The sequence below is a fragment of the Watersipora subatra genome, chromosome 1 (assembly GCF_963576615.1).
Source record: "Watersipora subatra chromosome 1, tzWatSuba1.1, whole genome shotgun sequence".
Classification (NCBI taxonomy): domain Eukaryota; kingdom Metazoa; phylum Bryozoa; class Gymnolaemata; order Cheilostomatida; family Watersiporidae; genus Watersipora; species Watersipora subatra.
Window position 1 is genome coordinate 4,266,046 of NC_088708.1, and position 17,590 is coordinate 4,283,635.

At 35.4% G+C, this 17,590-nt stretch overlaps 1 long non-coding RNA gene across 1 annotated transcript in view; it reads right to left on the reverse strand.

The window, feature by feature from the left end:
• LOC137405293 (uncharacterized) overlaps positions 1-13,642 on the reverse strand; it is a 16,359-nt gene extending 2,717 nt beyond the window's left edge. Inside the window, exons 1-3 of the long non-coding RNA XR_010979749.1 lie at positions 13,581-13,642; positions 12,465-12,595; positions 7,688-7,846 (exon numbers count right to left, since the gene is read on the reverse strand). This is a non-coding gene — a long non-coding RNA (uncharacterized lncRNA). The remainder of the gene's footprint in view (positions 1-7,687; positions 7,847-12,464; positions 12,596-13,580) is intronic.
• Between the last annotated feature and the right edge of the window lie 3,948 nt (positions 13,643-17,590).

Below are 17,590 nucleotides of genomic sequence, written 5' to 3' on the forward strand. Positions count from 1 at the left end.
TGTTGATTTTTACTATGACCTAATGATGCTATGATGGGGTGGTAATGATGGAGATGGGTAAACCTGCTCATTATTGATCACTACTAACCAAGTATATAAATGTTTATACTTTCATGCTCCAATCAAACCTAATGACAATACGATCATCTGTACAGGGAGCTTGACACTAGGATGTTTTGAAAGCCTATTGTTTACTGCCTACTTTGAAAGCAATAAAACGAGCAGTCATTCTGCTAAAATGATCATGCTGATTAATAGATAACCAAACACCAGCGTGTCATATGATACTTAAATAGCTGCCTAGCGATGAGTTAACTGTGTTCTAGAAAACCTGAAAACAACTCACAGCGCTTAGCGATAAAGGGATTTATTTGTGATCTGTTCAATGATTATACATTAAAACTGTGACACTACAATATTTAGGGATTCAATGCTCAAACTCTTAATACAATAAGGAGAACATCTTACTTTAAAAATATTCAAATTGAATCTACATAAGAGAGATAACCATTCAGTAGCTATACAAATAGATATACATGTATAACATACAATAGCAATATCAGGAGAAAGTGAGAAACAGAGAGAAATATAGGAAAATAGAGAAAGAACTAAAAATAGAAAAAAAGGTAGAAATAAAAGAGAGAGTTTAAAAAGAGTAATAATAAGAGTAAATATAAGTAACACATGTAAAATAGAGAGAGCATTGAAAGAAAACAGTGTTAATAGCAGGCAAGTTGGATCATACCATGATTAAAAACAGTTGACGATATGGTGAGAGTAGCAATTGAAGACATAATAGTGATGCTAGTAATGATTTAAATGTTCCATCATTAGTAATATTACTATTATATATTTATACCATTACTAATATTATTATACCTTCAATCACTACTTATATTACTTTATCTTCAATAATTACTAATATTAATAATGATTGAAAATATAATAGTATTTAGTATCATATTTTCAATCAACACTAATATTAATATAATATCTTAAACAATTATTACTATTACATCTTCAACCATTATTAATATTACTACAATCTTCAATCATTACTAATATTATTATTATAATACTAGTAATGATTACAGACATAATATTAATAAAAAATTGAAGACAGGTATGATAGTAATATAATATTAGTAGTGCTATTACGCTTTATATTTGTCCTTCTATCTGTGATAAGAGTGAACATGTAATAACTTGTTTATGCTTTATAGTTGCATATGAAAAAGCCTCTTTTGTTTGTTTTAGATCACTCACTCTTTGTTCAGTTGCGCTACATACAGCACGTGAATAAACTTCTATCACAATCATCCAGATTATTGTTAAAATGCATGCATATGGTGTCAGCTGAAAGTTGCACAATTTCCACAGAAAGCTAACACTACCAGTTTGCTAATCTTTCTATGTGTCAGTCAAATAACTCTACAAGATGGAAGAGAATGACCAGCAACAGATTCAACACAGAGCACTTATTCCAAAACTGATCCTCCCAATAACTTTAAATTTTCAGATAAAGGCAAATTAACCAGATTACGAGCACGACGGGCAAGATGTGAGGACGCTAACAAAATAGGTGAACTGCCAAAATGAGAACAGATAAATAAATTCACAGGCGCCCTCAGTGAACAGGTTAGGTTAAAAATATACTATCTAAAAATATCCTTTCAAATTCCCACATGTTGCAAACATTTGATGCACACTTTGGCATTTGTACAAACATCATAATTGAGATAGCAAAGTTAACAGACTGATACAGAATGGCAAAAGTATGGATATCTTCATCAACAATATCTACAGATAGGGTGAACATATGTAGCGTGATGATGGTGCACTACGCGAAAACCTAATTTGGGACCAAACTGTAGTTAGGGTAGATGATGATCAACTAAGCAACAAGAAACAGATTCAATTCGTGACAACGCAGCCTAGATCAGCAGATGGTACAAGGCAGCTAAAAAGACGATTGTATGTCCGACCAAAGGAATGGTGAAACACGTGGTGTCACAACACAGCCAACTAAAACCTAAAAGTGAAAAACATCATCTAAGCCAAAGAGCAAACCACACTCCAAATGCAGTAGATATGAAGGCACAAACACACTAAGTGAATTGTGCAGACCATCTAAATGCGGATCACGTAAAAAAAAGAGCATTACGAAAAAAGTATATTGATGTTTCTGCGAATGGTATGAAGATCTCATATGATGATGATATGAATGCTGGCAACATAATCTTGAGTGAAGTCTCAACCAAAAAAACAAGGTATGGGAAGCCAAGCTAAATGTCAGATTCAATGATTATTCTGATCATATTATCTTCCAACCAGGCATTGGCACAGAGGTTGCCATTTGTGATAGACAGTCCTACTCAAGTAATGTGGAGCAGTTACAACCATCAGACAAGAAACTGAATGGTCCAAGTGGCATGATATTACCAGTGAAATGCCAGACAAAAGTTAGACTCAGTCATCAACCAAACCATACATAAGAAAATCTATGTAGTTGACAATCAGAAATCAAACCTGTTAAGTAAACATGCCTATGGGGTTGTAAAGGAACCCCAGAGACCTGTTACTTTCCCACTTGAAACCAGACGATTGGCCGAGTAATGAAATAAATATATTTGAGCAAATATGTGAGTACAGTATACAGCATGCAGCAAGTACACACAACTGTCCGAGTTAAGACTTTTCTGTGCTTTGCTCTCTTGAGTCTGGACAGCTCTCTTTTATAGCAGTAGCTTCGTCCTCTTCTTCCCGGAAGCCAGCTGGTTTCGCTGGTGCCGGTCGGTGCCTGGCCAATCGTTCTCCCAGTTCGGTCGATTATCTTTCCCCTCGACACGGTAGGGCCAAGCTGTCTTCTTGCCGGCCAGGTGGGGCTGAGACCAGCCTGTCGAGTGTCCAGCCGGGTGTCCAGCCAAAAGGCCGGTTGTGTGGGGTCCTTCACAGTATCTCTAGTTGTTATCTGTAGTTATTATTTTTATTTTAACACTAAATAAGTGCATGGCTTAGAATGCAGTATTGTCAAGTTTTTCAAGTTCCGTAATGAGCTTTTTGTTGTTTTCTGTCAAATGTTGCTGAGCTGTATACGATTCAGCCTCGGGATGGTGCGCAGCCCATCACGTTAAATGGACTGTACGAGATGTTCCAGCTTCGGCTACCGATCGTCAAGAAGCAATTAGACAATAATATGGAATGTAAGAGTACCATTTTTTAAAACTGTCTTCAATCTTTTTACCGAGGAAATAAATGAGTGTATCTGTATGTTCGTTCTCTTCCTGCCTAGCCCTCTATTCTGCTAGCATCTCTATATCACATCTCTGTAACACCTACAGCTAAACATGATATCAAGTCTGAACTCTCTGAAACTTCTTGCTTAGGATGGTATGGCATATAAAACAAATCATAATAATGACTGATGCATTTAATGAGAGACTAGGAAGAGCCTTGTTACAAGTATAGGAGGATGGATCAGTTCATTTGATTGCGGGTAGGTTGAAGAGCACCACTGACAAAGAATACAGGTGGTCACCCATTGAGCTAGAAACACTAACTATTGTGTGGGCATGCTCTAATTTTGATATGCATATTCTGGACCACATAGATGTGACCATTGAAACAGACCACAAACTGCTAATAACCATCTTCAACTGGGAGACAGTCAATAATGTCATCGCAGGTCAATTGCAAGCAATAGATATTAACTGGTAAAGATATTTCTTGGTTTCCTGATACACATTTATTAAGAGATGTTCGACAAGTTAGAGGTAAATTAGCAGATTTATTGCATTCAAAATGTTTAACATCGCTCCACCGGAAAAAGAGGGCCGAATATAGGCGACATTTGCTTAGCCCGTAATAGGGCTAAACTTATTTTCCAAAAATTCTGATGAGCCAGTTCAAAAATAAGACCGCCAGCCTCTATTTGAACGCCGCCTCCAATTGACCGCCACTGTAGAGGAAGGTTTGAAAAATAAAGCGTCATGGCGTTCAATTAGAGGTTTTAAGGTGTGTATGATTTGGTTGGATTATCTATCACAAATGGCATCTTGGGAGGATAAAATTTTTGGATAAATACTTTCTGCTGAATCTGTTGTTGGTCATTCTCTTCCATCTTGTAGAGATTTTTGATTGACACACAGAAATATTAGCAACTGTTAGTATTCTGTGGGAACAATGAAATCTTTATTTGATGCCATATGTATTTTGAAGATAACATGGATTATTAAGATAGAAGTTTATTCATGGGATTATAGTCCGAGCCTCGACGGGTTTGAAGCTCGACGAGTTTGTATATCGACAACGGTTGGTCCAATCTCGACAGCGGTTGGTCCCAATCTTATCATAATAAGTAAATTTACTAATATTATAATTATTACATTTTTGAATTATTATATTTTTGAATTATTATATTTTTGAATTATTATTTTATTTATGGAAGTTTATAGTCTTAGTCTATAGTTGTATTATTTTCTTGTATTCGATTTTCTCAATTTCCGATTTTGAGCAGTTCATTTACAATTTTAGTATCACCATAATGATAATGATTATGCAAAGGCATGCTATGCCTTTCATCAGATGCCAAGTCGTTTAGCTTATGCCTGTATACTTCATCAGATAACCACTGGAGGCTATTTCTAGTTTGGTGGTGTAAAAATTTTTTATCACCGTGATATTGGTGGTGTACAGTATAGCATAAATTGTCGATATTCAGACCAACCTTGGTTTACATTCGAACCAACCTCTGTCGAGATTGGGACTTGTGTAGGTTCGGACTGTTTTCCCATTAATGTACTGTCTGTAGCATAACTGAGCAAAGAGTGAGTGATCCAAATCAAACGAACGAGAGCTTGCACATATGCAACTATAAAACATAAACAAGTTATTACATGTTCACTATTATCAAAGATAAAAGTTTAAATATTAAGCATAATGTAGCATGTCTTGCTTATTAAGAAATAACAATCCATGACATCTGATACTGATGTCAGATAGCCATAGTTCAGTCTTATACGAGGGTGGGGAACACGAGACAATTGATAGCTGTCGGTTGGTGTTTTCGTTAGACCACTTACTGGAGTTGAATTTGCGAAAGATTTGACTATTACCAGCTGTGGAAAAGTGTCTCACTTTTTCGTAGGGCTAGGCATTACAGTTAATAAATGCAAGTTTATCCATAAGGTTCCATTATTAGTGTTGATGATACGTGATCAGCCTAGGAGGTTTTCTGTTCATGTCAGGTAACTCCTAAGTTTCATGGCGGTTATGGAATGCAGCTTTCATTCTATGTTCATGTTCAGTGATGACTGATGAGATCTTTATTTGGGATGTATGATATTAGAGTCTGTGGATCTGCAAGTAAATTAGTTCGAAGTAGTCTTCCCATGGCTAGTTTGATGAGAGTATCTATTATGTATGGGAGGTTTGTGGTAGGAGAGTACAAGATAAAGTTCTGTAAAGTTTTGGGTGACTTATCGGTAAGATTTTTTACAATCTGTACACTTCTCTCTGTTAGCATGTGGTTGTTATGTAGAGCTTGTCTTGAACTCTGAAAACAGTATTTTTTAACAAATCCTGTCTTGTGTAACAAAGTCCATTGTCTAATATTACAGTCTCTGGAATGGCTCGTAATGTGAATATAGATGAGAGAATTGACAATTGCAAAACTGGGCATATGGTGGAGAATAGAGAATTTCATGTATTTTGAGAAGTGGGCAATCCACAATGATGATGTAGTATCTATTATTGCAGTTGAAGAGATCAGTTCCTACTTACTGCCTAGGTCCCAGTGGCTGCCATGGTCTATTAGGAAATGCTGTAGATTTCAGGAGTTTGCGTCGCTCTTTAGGTTAGTTTGGCAGATTCTGCAGCTCTTTATTTTCTCCATGATATCTTGAGTAATTCTCGTCCACCAAACAGATTAGCGAGATCGTTTGCAACACTTTTGAATTTCAAGATGTCTAGTGTGTATGCGTTTTAGAATTTGGTTCGTTTCCCTGATTGGTATCACGATTTTCTGTCTGTGAGACAATGTCATTACCAACTATAAAATTGGTCTTGGCTTGTCAGTAGGGTTTGAGGTTTGTCTCGCACCAGATAGCAAGGATGATGAGGTGTTTAACTTGTCTGAAGGTAATGCTTTCTGATTGTTGAGTTTTGACCTATTATAAACGAAATTCACTAGCTAAAAATGATATACTAGTAGATGTAATAATGATTTCTATCTCATGTACAAATCGATTATCTTCATTATCAGGTTTGCAACATGGCTGTCTTGATAGGAGATTTGGGATGTAGTTTCATTTTTTTAGCACATGCTTGACAGCGAATAAGAATTGCAGTGTTTGGAGTCATTGTCTCAATGTCCTGTCTAACTTATAGCCTGTGTCCTTCTTTGCAATTTGCTGGCATTTTCAATTTTTATTTCTTTCTAAATTTGAAAACATATTTTTATTTTATAACTTTATTTAACGTTCTTGAATAAAAGCTCATTGCACTCATTGATATGTTTGCTACAGTTTGCAGCTAAAACTAGCTTTATATGTGCAATAGAAGCGGAGTTATGAGCATCGAGTTAGTAGTTATTTCTATTTTATTTCATCGCAAATTTAAGCCGTTTTTCATATATGTAAGCTACTTTGAATTAAAAAGGCCGTGTTAGACAGAGAGCTACCACTAGCCTAAGAAAGTTATTGATTATTTCTATGGTGTTGCTTTCAAAGTTTTAACGAGAAAAACGAAAATCTTCGGAATTGGACAACGAGAATTGTTATTGACATGTATGATCCTACTAGCTGTGCCTCTCAACATTGCCCGGGTATTAAAAATCAGCTTATAAACAATGAGAAGTGATGAGATTTGCTTACCACTTGCTGGCAGGCAACTCTCCAGCAAGTGGCAGGCCATTGCCAAGTGGCCTGGCACATTGCCAATGGAAAATTCCACTAACCTAGTTAGTAAGCTTCAAATGCCGGTAGGAAATGACATTGCGCCAGCATTGTTGCTCAGCTAGGCTATTCTAATAATAGCTATAGCCAGAATGCAGACAGACATACGACATAAAACATACTTTGAGAAATATATATATAGATTCATTATTAATACGATTTTGTGGACACTTCTCTACTAATCAGTTGATATTATGGAGTCGTAAGGATCAAATAAAGTCAAAGTGGCAGTCAAATGGAGGTGGCGTTCAATTGGAGAGTGGCGGTCTATTTTACAACTCTTCTCTCAGGGTGGCGGTCAATTGAAGGTGGCGTTCAATTAGAGGTTTTATGGTATCTATGTATGGTACCATAAATTTATGTATTATTAAAATTATTATACATTTTATTATAATAGGATTATTAATAATGATTGAAGATATAATAATATTAGTAATGATTGAAGATATAATAGTAATATAAGTAATGATTAAATATATAATAGTAATATTAGTGATGAATGAAAATATAACATTAATATCACTACTGATTGAAGATATAATAGTAATATTAGTAATGATTGTTGATATAATAATATTAGTAATGATTGAAGACATAATAATAGTTATATTAGTAATGATCGATGGTATAATAGCAATATGTGTAATGATTGATGGTATAATAATATTACTAATGATTGAATATATTATAGCAATATAAGTACTGAAAGACTAAAGCAACTTTACAGCACATACCTAGATAATAGCTTGAGTTCCACTATTCGAACAGAGATATACTTTGTTTCGTTGCGAAATATTGCAGGTAGATAAATATCATCAAGCAACTCCCAATCAAACTCCACCCTCTCTCCTATCAATTTACGTCTTTTGGGAGGCATAGCGCGCCGAGTCACTCTACAGTTAGTAAAAACATTTGATGATAGTCCTGTATTGGAAACAAAAATGCTGTAACGAATTTGTTTACTCGGGTTAGCATAAAGTGAAAAATACAAAGAGAGAACATTAGCCAATCTGATGAGCGGTTTTGAGGCATTCAATTTACCCACTACTCACCAGTTCATGTCAGTCTTCACTGGAATTACATATTGTATGTGTATAACAAATGCGTAGCCTGAGGCAGTCAAACTATGAATGCTCATACCAAGACAGTTGATGACAAAAACAGAATGCTTTTGAATGTAACTTAGCGTTTAGCTTTAAACATAATAAATACTAACATTTGGTGCTTGCTTTAGTTATGGCTGTCATGCCCCAGAGATATTTGATGTTTGGTTGTGGCGTATGGCACGCCGTGTAGTCTTAAGTTACAAAATAAGAATATATAATGAAAAAGCTCTTATTTCTGTAGTGAAAAACTCAATAAAATGTAAAGACAAAGCCGATATATATCTGTAGGCTTGTATTATTGAAAATACTGTTGTCTCTGTGGCATGCTTAAAAGTTGCCAAATGTGCGTTACTTGTTTGTAATGGCGATGAAAACATACATAAAAAGCCTGTCTAGTAAACTATCCTACTGGAGAAAAAAATCAAACAGTTAAGAGTAGTTTTAGTCTCATTCAAGCCACAAAAATTCACGTAACAAAATGAGGCGGAATTCACTATGGGCAAGATTTTTATAAGAAAGCTTGCAGTGGGTTTATTCCAAACATCTCTGACGCATCTTTAAAATGCCTTCTATAAAGTTCATAAAAAATCCCAAATGTTACCAACATTACAGTTAGCAGTTTTATATGGTTGCTAGATTTGTCAACTATCTAAAAATTTGCATAAAACAAAATTTAATACAGTAGTAAACAGAAATTCGCTGATAAAAAACTGTCACAGTAAAAAAGCTTGTTGAAATTGGTAGCTTTGCGGTTCAACCAAAATAGCGGGACAAATCATGAGGTTATCAGTAAGGCATGAAGGCAACAGATTGATTTGCATTAATATCAGGAAACTAGATTAAACTACATAATCATTATGTGTGTTTGATGCATTCAACATACTTTTATACCATTACCAAACAAGTTTGGGTGTCAAACATCTGCAGTATACATCTTCTAATAAATTATTAGTCAGGCTGTCTCTCATGAGACAAAAGATCGGCGTTCCGAAATCTATACGCCTGCTAGAGATTGACCTAAGAAGACAATGAGTATGGGAATGTGTGGGTTAGTGATAGTCGGCTCAAAGATTTTAGCTAATTTCTGTGCCTACCAACTTTTACTTTGGTTATTCCCTTGAGGCACTGTATAGTCGCTATAAATAATGAGAACTTATTTACACATGTTAATCATTGCTCAACAACTGAAGATTTTAGTTTTTTCTTGGGATTTGAAATAATTGTGAAGTTTAGCCATGAAAAATGGCATAAGAAGTTTCATAGTTGTGCACAAGATAATGGCGCAGATATGGCCATTTGTATCGCCTTTTTAAAAATAAGAATAAGCCTAGCAAACGCAACAAGGAAAAACAGAAATAATTACATTTCAATACGCTGACAAGCTAACCAATCAAGTGTAAAATTCAAAAACAACTTTTCATAGCGTTGGCCTCCTAGCTGCAGATGAAATCTATTACATTGTATAAAAACTGATATCTTTAAAAATCTAGCAAAGTAGTATCATGCAGACCTTTCAACACTAATGCAAGTTTACTTTAATGAAGCACACTCTGTTTTGGCATGATCACGGTATAATTTTAATTGTAAAGTGAATAGCCTATGCACAGTCAAATTTTACATAAATACCAATCTGTTAAAATATTGCCTTTGTATGTCGACACCATATATGATACAGTCAATATTCCTATAAGCTTATACAGTTCGCCCCAATTACTATGTTCCTGATATATGGTGTTTTTGGCCTTTTGATACGGAACACAATGTCTCCACCAAATGACATTTTTTTGCCATGTGATATCAACAAAATATTCTCTTGAAATTCAAATTTGGCAGTCGGTGTGCCGAATACTTCAAAATGACTAAGATGCTGACAGGCTATTCACTGAAATCCCTCCCGCAACGCATAAAGTAGATACGATCCTCACCCTTCCTCTCAGTTCGGCATTCTTCGTGTTTATTAAATGATATCGCGTGAGGGAAACAAGAACTGGTGAAAAGGAAGCGTAAGTGGAAGTTTACTCATTGCGCGTTTTAGCGTTTAATATATATGTGTAATATTTCCTATGAACTTTAATTCATTATACGTTTATAACTGTATAACTACATATATAACTTCAATCCGTTAGCCATGGGCCATAAGTTTGATAACGACTTTAAAGGAAGAAGAAATGATTACCATTGCAACTAAGTTAGAGTTACTAGGTTAACTAAAAGTTAATTAAAATTAATAAGGTTAGTATACTACTTTATTACTAATTTTTAGTAGAGTATTTAAAGTAGAGTATTTATGTAAAATTTTTTATGTTTTTTACCAAGAGATGTTTACATTAGATAATTACTATGGGTTTCTAAACCTCTCTATACGACATTCTCGTCTTACGATGCCAACGCCGGAATGAATTAATGTTGTATGGCTCGGGATTCACTGTATTGTTATTTTGTTCAATTCATTCTGGAGGCAACAAAGATAATACCAAGTAATCACGTAAAACCTTAAAATAATTGCATTATACAAACTATATAAGAAACTAAAGGTGACACTAAAAATTTAAACTCTTAAACTTTTACAAGATTTTTAATGTCTCTTCCAAGAGTTTGTAGTTTCAAGAATATTTGAATGTCACATGTTGCCAATTGTTTTACACGCGAACACAACATTTGGTCAAATTTCATGCTATATGTTAAAATATTTGTATGTGGATATGATTGGGCATGAGACGAGGTTTGATTGTACTTGAAAAATGCTGTTAAGACATTGACCAAATTTTAGAAGTTGGAGATGGCTTTTGGAGTGTGATGATGAGGCATCGTTATGCCAGTAGTAGTCGTACTAGGTAGAGGTAGTAGTCGTACTAGATAGAGGTAGTAGTCGTACTAGGTAGAGGTAGTAGTCGTACTAGGTAGAGGTAGTAGTCGTCCTAGGTAGAGGTAGTAGTCGTCCTAGGTAGAGGTAGTAGTCGTACTAGGTAGAGGTAGTAGTCGTACTAGGTAGAGGTAGTAGTCGTCCTAGGTAGAGGTAGTAGTCGTCCGAGCAATTCTGACTCACCTTTAGCACATACTAGTTGAATGATCGGCGGTGCCCGGGTAATAAAAAAGTCTTTGCACAAAAAATTTATTTTTATTCAACATATAACAACAGTTACCATTCTGACTTTCCAAATTCATATCATGAGAAAAGTGTTTGGTGCAGTTGAATTTGAAAAAAATAAAACAACTGTGAAGGTTTTCAAATAACTATAACTTTCAAACTTCATATCATGAGAAAAATGTTTTGTGCAAATCAAATAAATTAAGAAACAATAAAACTATAAAAGTGATTGAATGTAAATGTGAAATAATTAGCAAGTAATAGCTAAATTAGGTCTGTTTTGCTGCGATCACAATAAAAGATGATTTAGTAATGATACAATTAATATGCACTGAGAAAACAAAATAAAAATTCTGATTATGTTGAATTAATAATAACAATTCGTGCATTGAAATGTTTGTGTGTGTATATAAAAAAGGTCACTGTTTCAGCAGAAGCTATCCATCAATACTTTGAATACGACGATACTAGTACCTCTCGATACTGGTACAAATGTAAAAATGAGATATCGTACTGTCTTTGTCTGACCGAACCGAGAGAGAATGTAGAGGCTAATCCTATTGAGATAATACAATTGTCCGCGTGAAAAGAATCAGCCTTGACCGCGTTTTAGCAATTGAACCTTACAAAAAACCGGAAATAGAAGTTCACGATAACTCGAAACAGCATCGCTTTTCATAGAGTTGAAAGAATTTCAATCATACGTCATTTGCAATCGAGGAAAGGGTGTATAGCATATAGGTATAGTAAGAGCAATAAATTGTAAGAGCTTTTGTAGTCTTGTGGATAGAGAATTGGATTGTAAACCTGTGGTTGCATTCTTCGTGAGTTCAAGTCCAGTGGAATGCAAAATGTTATGTCCAAGATTTTAATAGCTATAGCTGGACAGACAGACGACAAACATTGACAAATATATACAAAGAGAGATGTCTCCTTTGGCATTGGGAACAATGTTTCCAACTATTTGATTTCTAGAAAATTTTCAAAACTAATATGTAACATTCTTTACACAATGTGGCCAAAATAAAGTGAATTTCTCCCTGAGTGACAAAGCAAATTTTTCTTGCGGTTGTTCTCCAGTTAACTGCAACACCTTTTATGCAGTTTGTTAACAACAATTAGATTCGTATTGACTACATGGATGATAGTCATTACTTGGGCGTCACTATTTAAATCCATTATACTCGTACTTTATTTAGTGAGAGCAGCAATCAGCTACAACGAGGTTGCAACAGGGCTAATTGATATAGAAGTTTGAGTGAAGTAGATTAAACTTTTACCAATAGAACTGATCAGTTAACTTTTGTGGATACATACCTGAATGCCGAAGTAGAAGATGCATATCAATGCCAATGAGGTTGCTCACAGAAAGTATTTAATAGAGGGAACTTGTTGTTACTGTTCTAATACTCTGCTGTGTTTGCGTGAACTTGGTTATGTTCTCTAGACTAAAAGAAATTTATAATTGTATTTTACTTTGATAGTTTGTGAGGTTAAAGAAAAAGGTAGTTGTGGTGAATTGTTAGTGGCCATGAATAGTTGTGGGCCATGAAAACATTTATCCATCCAACAAATTAGCAAATGATCGATCATACATCTCTGGTGGCTTTATACCCATCCACCATGATTGGCTACGTAACCTCATGTCACTCTCACAGACTATTGAACATTTAGTGTAAAACTTTCTCCAGACCTATATAAACAATAAATATCATAATGTGGTAAATTTGCTGACTGAGCAAAGGCTACGCATGTTGTGGTCAACCACAAAAAATGTCAGAGAAGGACACCATTTGATCATTGTTGAGAAAGCCTGTGAACCACTTTTTATCATATAAAAGAGATGATGAATGTGAATTCCCTTGGGAGGTTTTCTACAATGTAGTGTATTCATCTTTAACTAAAAAATCAGTGTATTTAGTGGCCGATTCAAACCAGGAGATAATAAGTATACAGTTGAATCTTCTGCAACTTGTGCACTATATACATGTATATAACCAGATACACTCTCGAGGTTAATGCTAAGTTTAAAAAAGGAAGTCATTCAATAACTTACGTGTTTCACCAAATTGAACGATTGCGAAATCACATTGGTGATACAGATCGTTGTTCTGATACAGATATCAGAACCAAAAAAATTGGGAGTGCCAATGTGGAAGTAAATTGCAAAAAATTTTCAGTGCTTAATTCAAATCAAGGCAGGAATGCTTCAAAATGAATTTTTGAGTTGGGTTTCAAAACGTTTTCCTGACTGACTTATTTGCCTGCAAGCTAGGCAGACACATTATAAGTGCATAACACTCACCAAAAATTCTGAAAAAAAACACTTGAAGAAATAAAATTATTTTGTCAACCAGGGCTAGACTGAGTTAAACAACCCTTGAGAATACAGAGTAAGGCCAAGCTAAGCAATATCGGAGGCGAGAAATTTACCTCACTTTAACTTTGAAGTGAACTAACAGTTCTAGCCTGACTCTACCGTAACAGCCTACAAAACAAACGTGAATGAAAATCAAAAATGACAAATAGATGAACCGATGGTAAGGCCTCAACCTTCACTATTAATGCCCATGAGAAAACTAAAAGCGAAAATGCTAGATGATGGATTAAGCATGTGATGTTTATGCGAAGTTTTACTAGTCACTTTTTGTTCATCGCTATTGGTGTAGGCTTGTTACTTTTCTCTCTCCTTCCCTCCCGCCTCCCTACTTTGATAGTTCATCGCTATTGGTGCAGGCTTGTTACTTTTCCCTCTCCTTCCCTCCTGCCTCCCTATTTTTGTTTGATGTACTTATACAGGGTTTTCTCAAAAATACTCTTTCCTACATATCGGTGTGCTTCTGTGTGCTAATTCCAGGACAAAGATTTATTTGGATACCCTTAATATAGTTTTACCATTTGAAGGGTTTATTTGTCTTCTCATTACACAAATAGTGACTAGTAAAGCTAATTGTGTATTGAAAACTTTATTCTTCACCAAAAAACAAAACCTTTGGAAAGTGAATTGGACGATGCAACAGCAGTAATTTGGTATCTGGCAAATATCTCTTAAGTTTTTTGATTACCTCCTCAAAACAATCCAATTAAAAATTCATGAAGCAGTCAAATGTTGGCAAATAGATTGTGTAGATGAATGCAAAATGCCCCATGACTACATGTACTAGATTTTGTGAACTGTCGGGTATACCATTTTAGATCGCTGTTATTGTGCATTGCGCAAAGAATACATTGATTAACTGGCTATTTAAGATTTTCAGACATCTGATTTCAGAATACACATCTATTTACTGTTCTGTATAGATGATTGGTTGCAAAACATGATTCATTTGATTAATGGAATGCATACACACTAGCAAAAGTATGACCTAAATCTGGTAAGGAGTCCATTTGTGGTCCATATTTAAATTTTCATCCGTTCATAGCCTCTGTTAACAAAAGACAATGTTAGTGAAGCAAATGTTATATTGAATAGCAATTCAGGTAATGTGCTAAGAAATTGACAGGGTGGCATTCAGGAGTTACTAATGCCAAAAAATCCTCAATGAAACTGCAATTCCAACTGAAAGAGCAGAAAGAGTGTTGGGTAAAAGGTTGGTCCATTTATTTGGTCAACATTCTGTTTGCGATTTACACATTGCTGAGATGATAGGCCTAGTATGAGCCTTTGAAACTTTGGTTGTTCAGTTGCAGATCAGCCAACCACTTTGACCCAACAGCAAAAGCTTCATTATCACAAACATGCAATGAATCTAAACGCAAAAAACTCAGGTCACCTGCATAAACATTTGACCATTGCCGAGAAGCATCTTCACTTTCAATGTCACGGGCTTTTCTGGCATAACACATTTTGCTTTTTGTGAAATGATTGAATTATTTGCATACTGCGCATCATTTGTCATATGCTCCAAATCATCGCAAGGTATGAGATTTTCCATAAAACTTGCAGTTCGTTAATCGTTTGCTACAGCACCAATAAACTTTTTTCCATTTATTTCTTACATAGATGATTCAAGATAGTCTCTTTCATTCTTAACTTTGTCTTAATGTAGTCGACAGTAGCAATGGGATCGAGTTGTAGCTCTTGTCTGACTTAGATGCCAACAGACACATCTTTATCATAGTTTTAAATAACTCGTTCGAAAATTCACATTTTCCTGCTAACTCATAGTTTTTTTAAAGCACATAAATTACATAATTTTTTATTATATATTTCAATACATCAGAGTCTTGGCTTTCGAATGAGACTATATTCAATAGACAAAGAATAATAGAACTATGAAAAACAGGGTGTCAAAAGTATGTCCTGCAAAAAAAGACACTTGGTTCAGGTTTTCAAAATGTGATGTCACAATTATTATTTAGCCTTAGGTAGTCGATCCCTTTCGCTGCTATTGAGGCTGCGCTTTTCTGTGACAATCGGTGCTGTTAAACCAAGAGAGTGCTAATAATAAACTAGGATTTTAGATAATCAACAATGCCGGGGATCGTGCTAACGCCCGACCAATACAAACACATGTTCTGGGTTAATTAATTATACTTCAATAAATGTACTGTCGTTGATAAAGGTAATGAAATCACATCGATTAAATTGTGACCTGCGCTTTCGTGGCCCTAGGACTACATGTCAATCGCATTTTCGCGAGATCACGCAATGCTTGAAACTAATTAGTCTCAGGCGCGACCCTCAACATCACAATAAAATGAGAGGGCTAGTGCATAATATCATCGGGAAAACATAGTATGGTGCTTGGAATCCGAGTTATTTATCATAGAAATAATCTGTACATAGAGAACTAATGACGCTGATTCCTTCGTCATCTTCATTGGTTCTCTGGAGTTGTCCTATCTTCGCCTGACACTAGCGTCATTATCGAAGTTGATAAATATAAGCGGTAAGCAATAAAATAGGCGGTAAGAGCACACAACACCGCATAAGAAAATTGTGACGTCACAATTTCCGAGCCTATGCCAAAAAACATTTTTGCGGTAGAGCTCTGGGGAAATCTTATAAACACCAACCAATGTCTGTCTCACCATAGCAAACAATAGCTCATTCGAAAGCCAAGACTGATGTATTGAAATATACAATAAAAAAATTATGTAATTTATGTGCTTTAAGCTCCTCAGCCGAATACTTAATTTTCTGTCCACAACTGTTTAGCAGAACAGCGGTGCAATGTAATATAATGTATTGCTAGTCGGATTGAAATAATTCTGTAAAGCCTGAACTGTTCATTCATACGGCAGTTGAGGTTTTTCTTTGGCTTCATTAATTGTAGGTTTGGCAATAATTAGTTGAGAATAAAGTTTTTTAGCTACTTCACCAAATTTATAGGTTAATGAGTTGACTTGAAGCCAGATGCTAAACGAAACCTCTCAAAATTTGATATCCATTGAGACTATCCCTCATGCATATTTTTCATGATCTAATGCTTTGGATATTTGAGGTTGGAGCCTGCAATTTCTGTTGTATAATTAGTCATTGTTTAGTAATAATATAATTAGTATTTGATCTTGCCTATGACACAATGTTATGTGATTATTCCATCAGTGTCAAGTCAGATATGTAGCTGTCATACAGAAAAAGTTTATTATAAATGTTTAAACATCAGGTAAGGCTGGTTCACGCCATATCGCCATTAGTGAGCGTTTTCCTTTCGGCGTTTATCGTCGAATATGTGAACTGTGAACCAAGGGCATCAACAGAGCATCGCAGACCCATCGGGAATGTTTGCAGCTGTCAAACTTTCCCGACACTTCGCCGAGCATCGACGACTGCCTTTTTAATATGAACCATTTCGGCGATGGTAATTCGCGGTCGAGGATAGCGTGATTCATTCATATCCGTTCATGATAGTCACGGCGAGACTAGTTTTTTATTCCAGCGCGCGAAAACAAAGAGGTTTCTTTGCGAACATATAAAAAGATAAATAATAACACTACGCCTTGGAGTATTTCCGGATGCCAACGCGGATGGGTTTGAGATAGTGTGAACATAGTTATCATCGACAATCCCCAAAGTATTGTGGCATCAACACCGCAATAGTGTGAACCAGCTTTTAGCAGCAACTGTGTTCACCAGAATGGATGATCATTGTTATATAACTGCTACACAGCCATTACGTAACCATTACGTAACCATTACGTAATCATTACATAATCATTACATAATCATTACATAATCATTACATAATCATTACGTAAAAGCCAGCTTGATTCAAATTTCTAATAAGACATTAACAACATGCACGCCAACAACATTGTTAACCACACAGAATAAGAAATGTGTACATTTCACCACTAGATGGCAGAAGCTCTGTGACTGCAATGATCTATAGCCTTATGATATTATTTCCAACCAGCTGAGAAAAAGGGGAATTTGACAGGAGGGCCGCCGTTTCCAGAACAAAACATGAAGTTATCTTTCCATTGAAATACGCAAC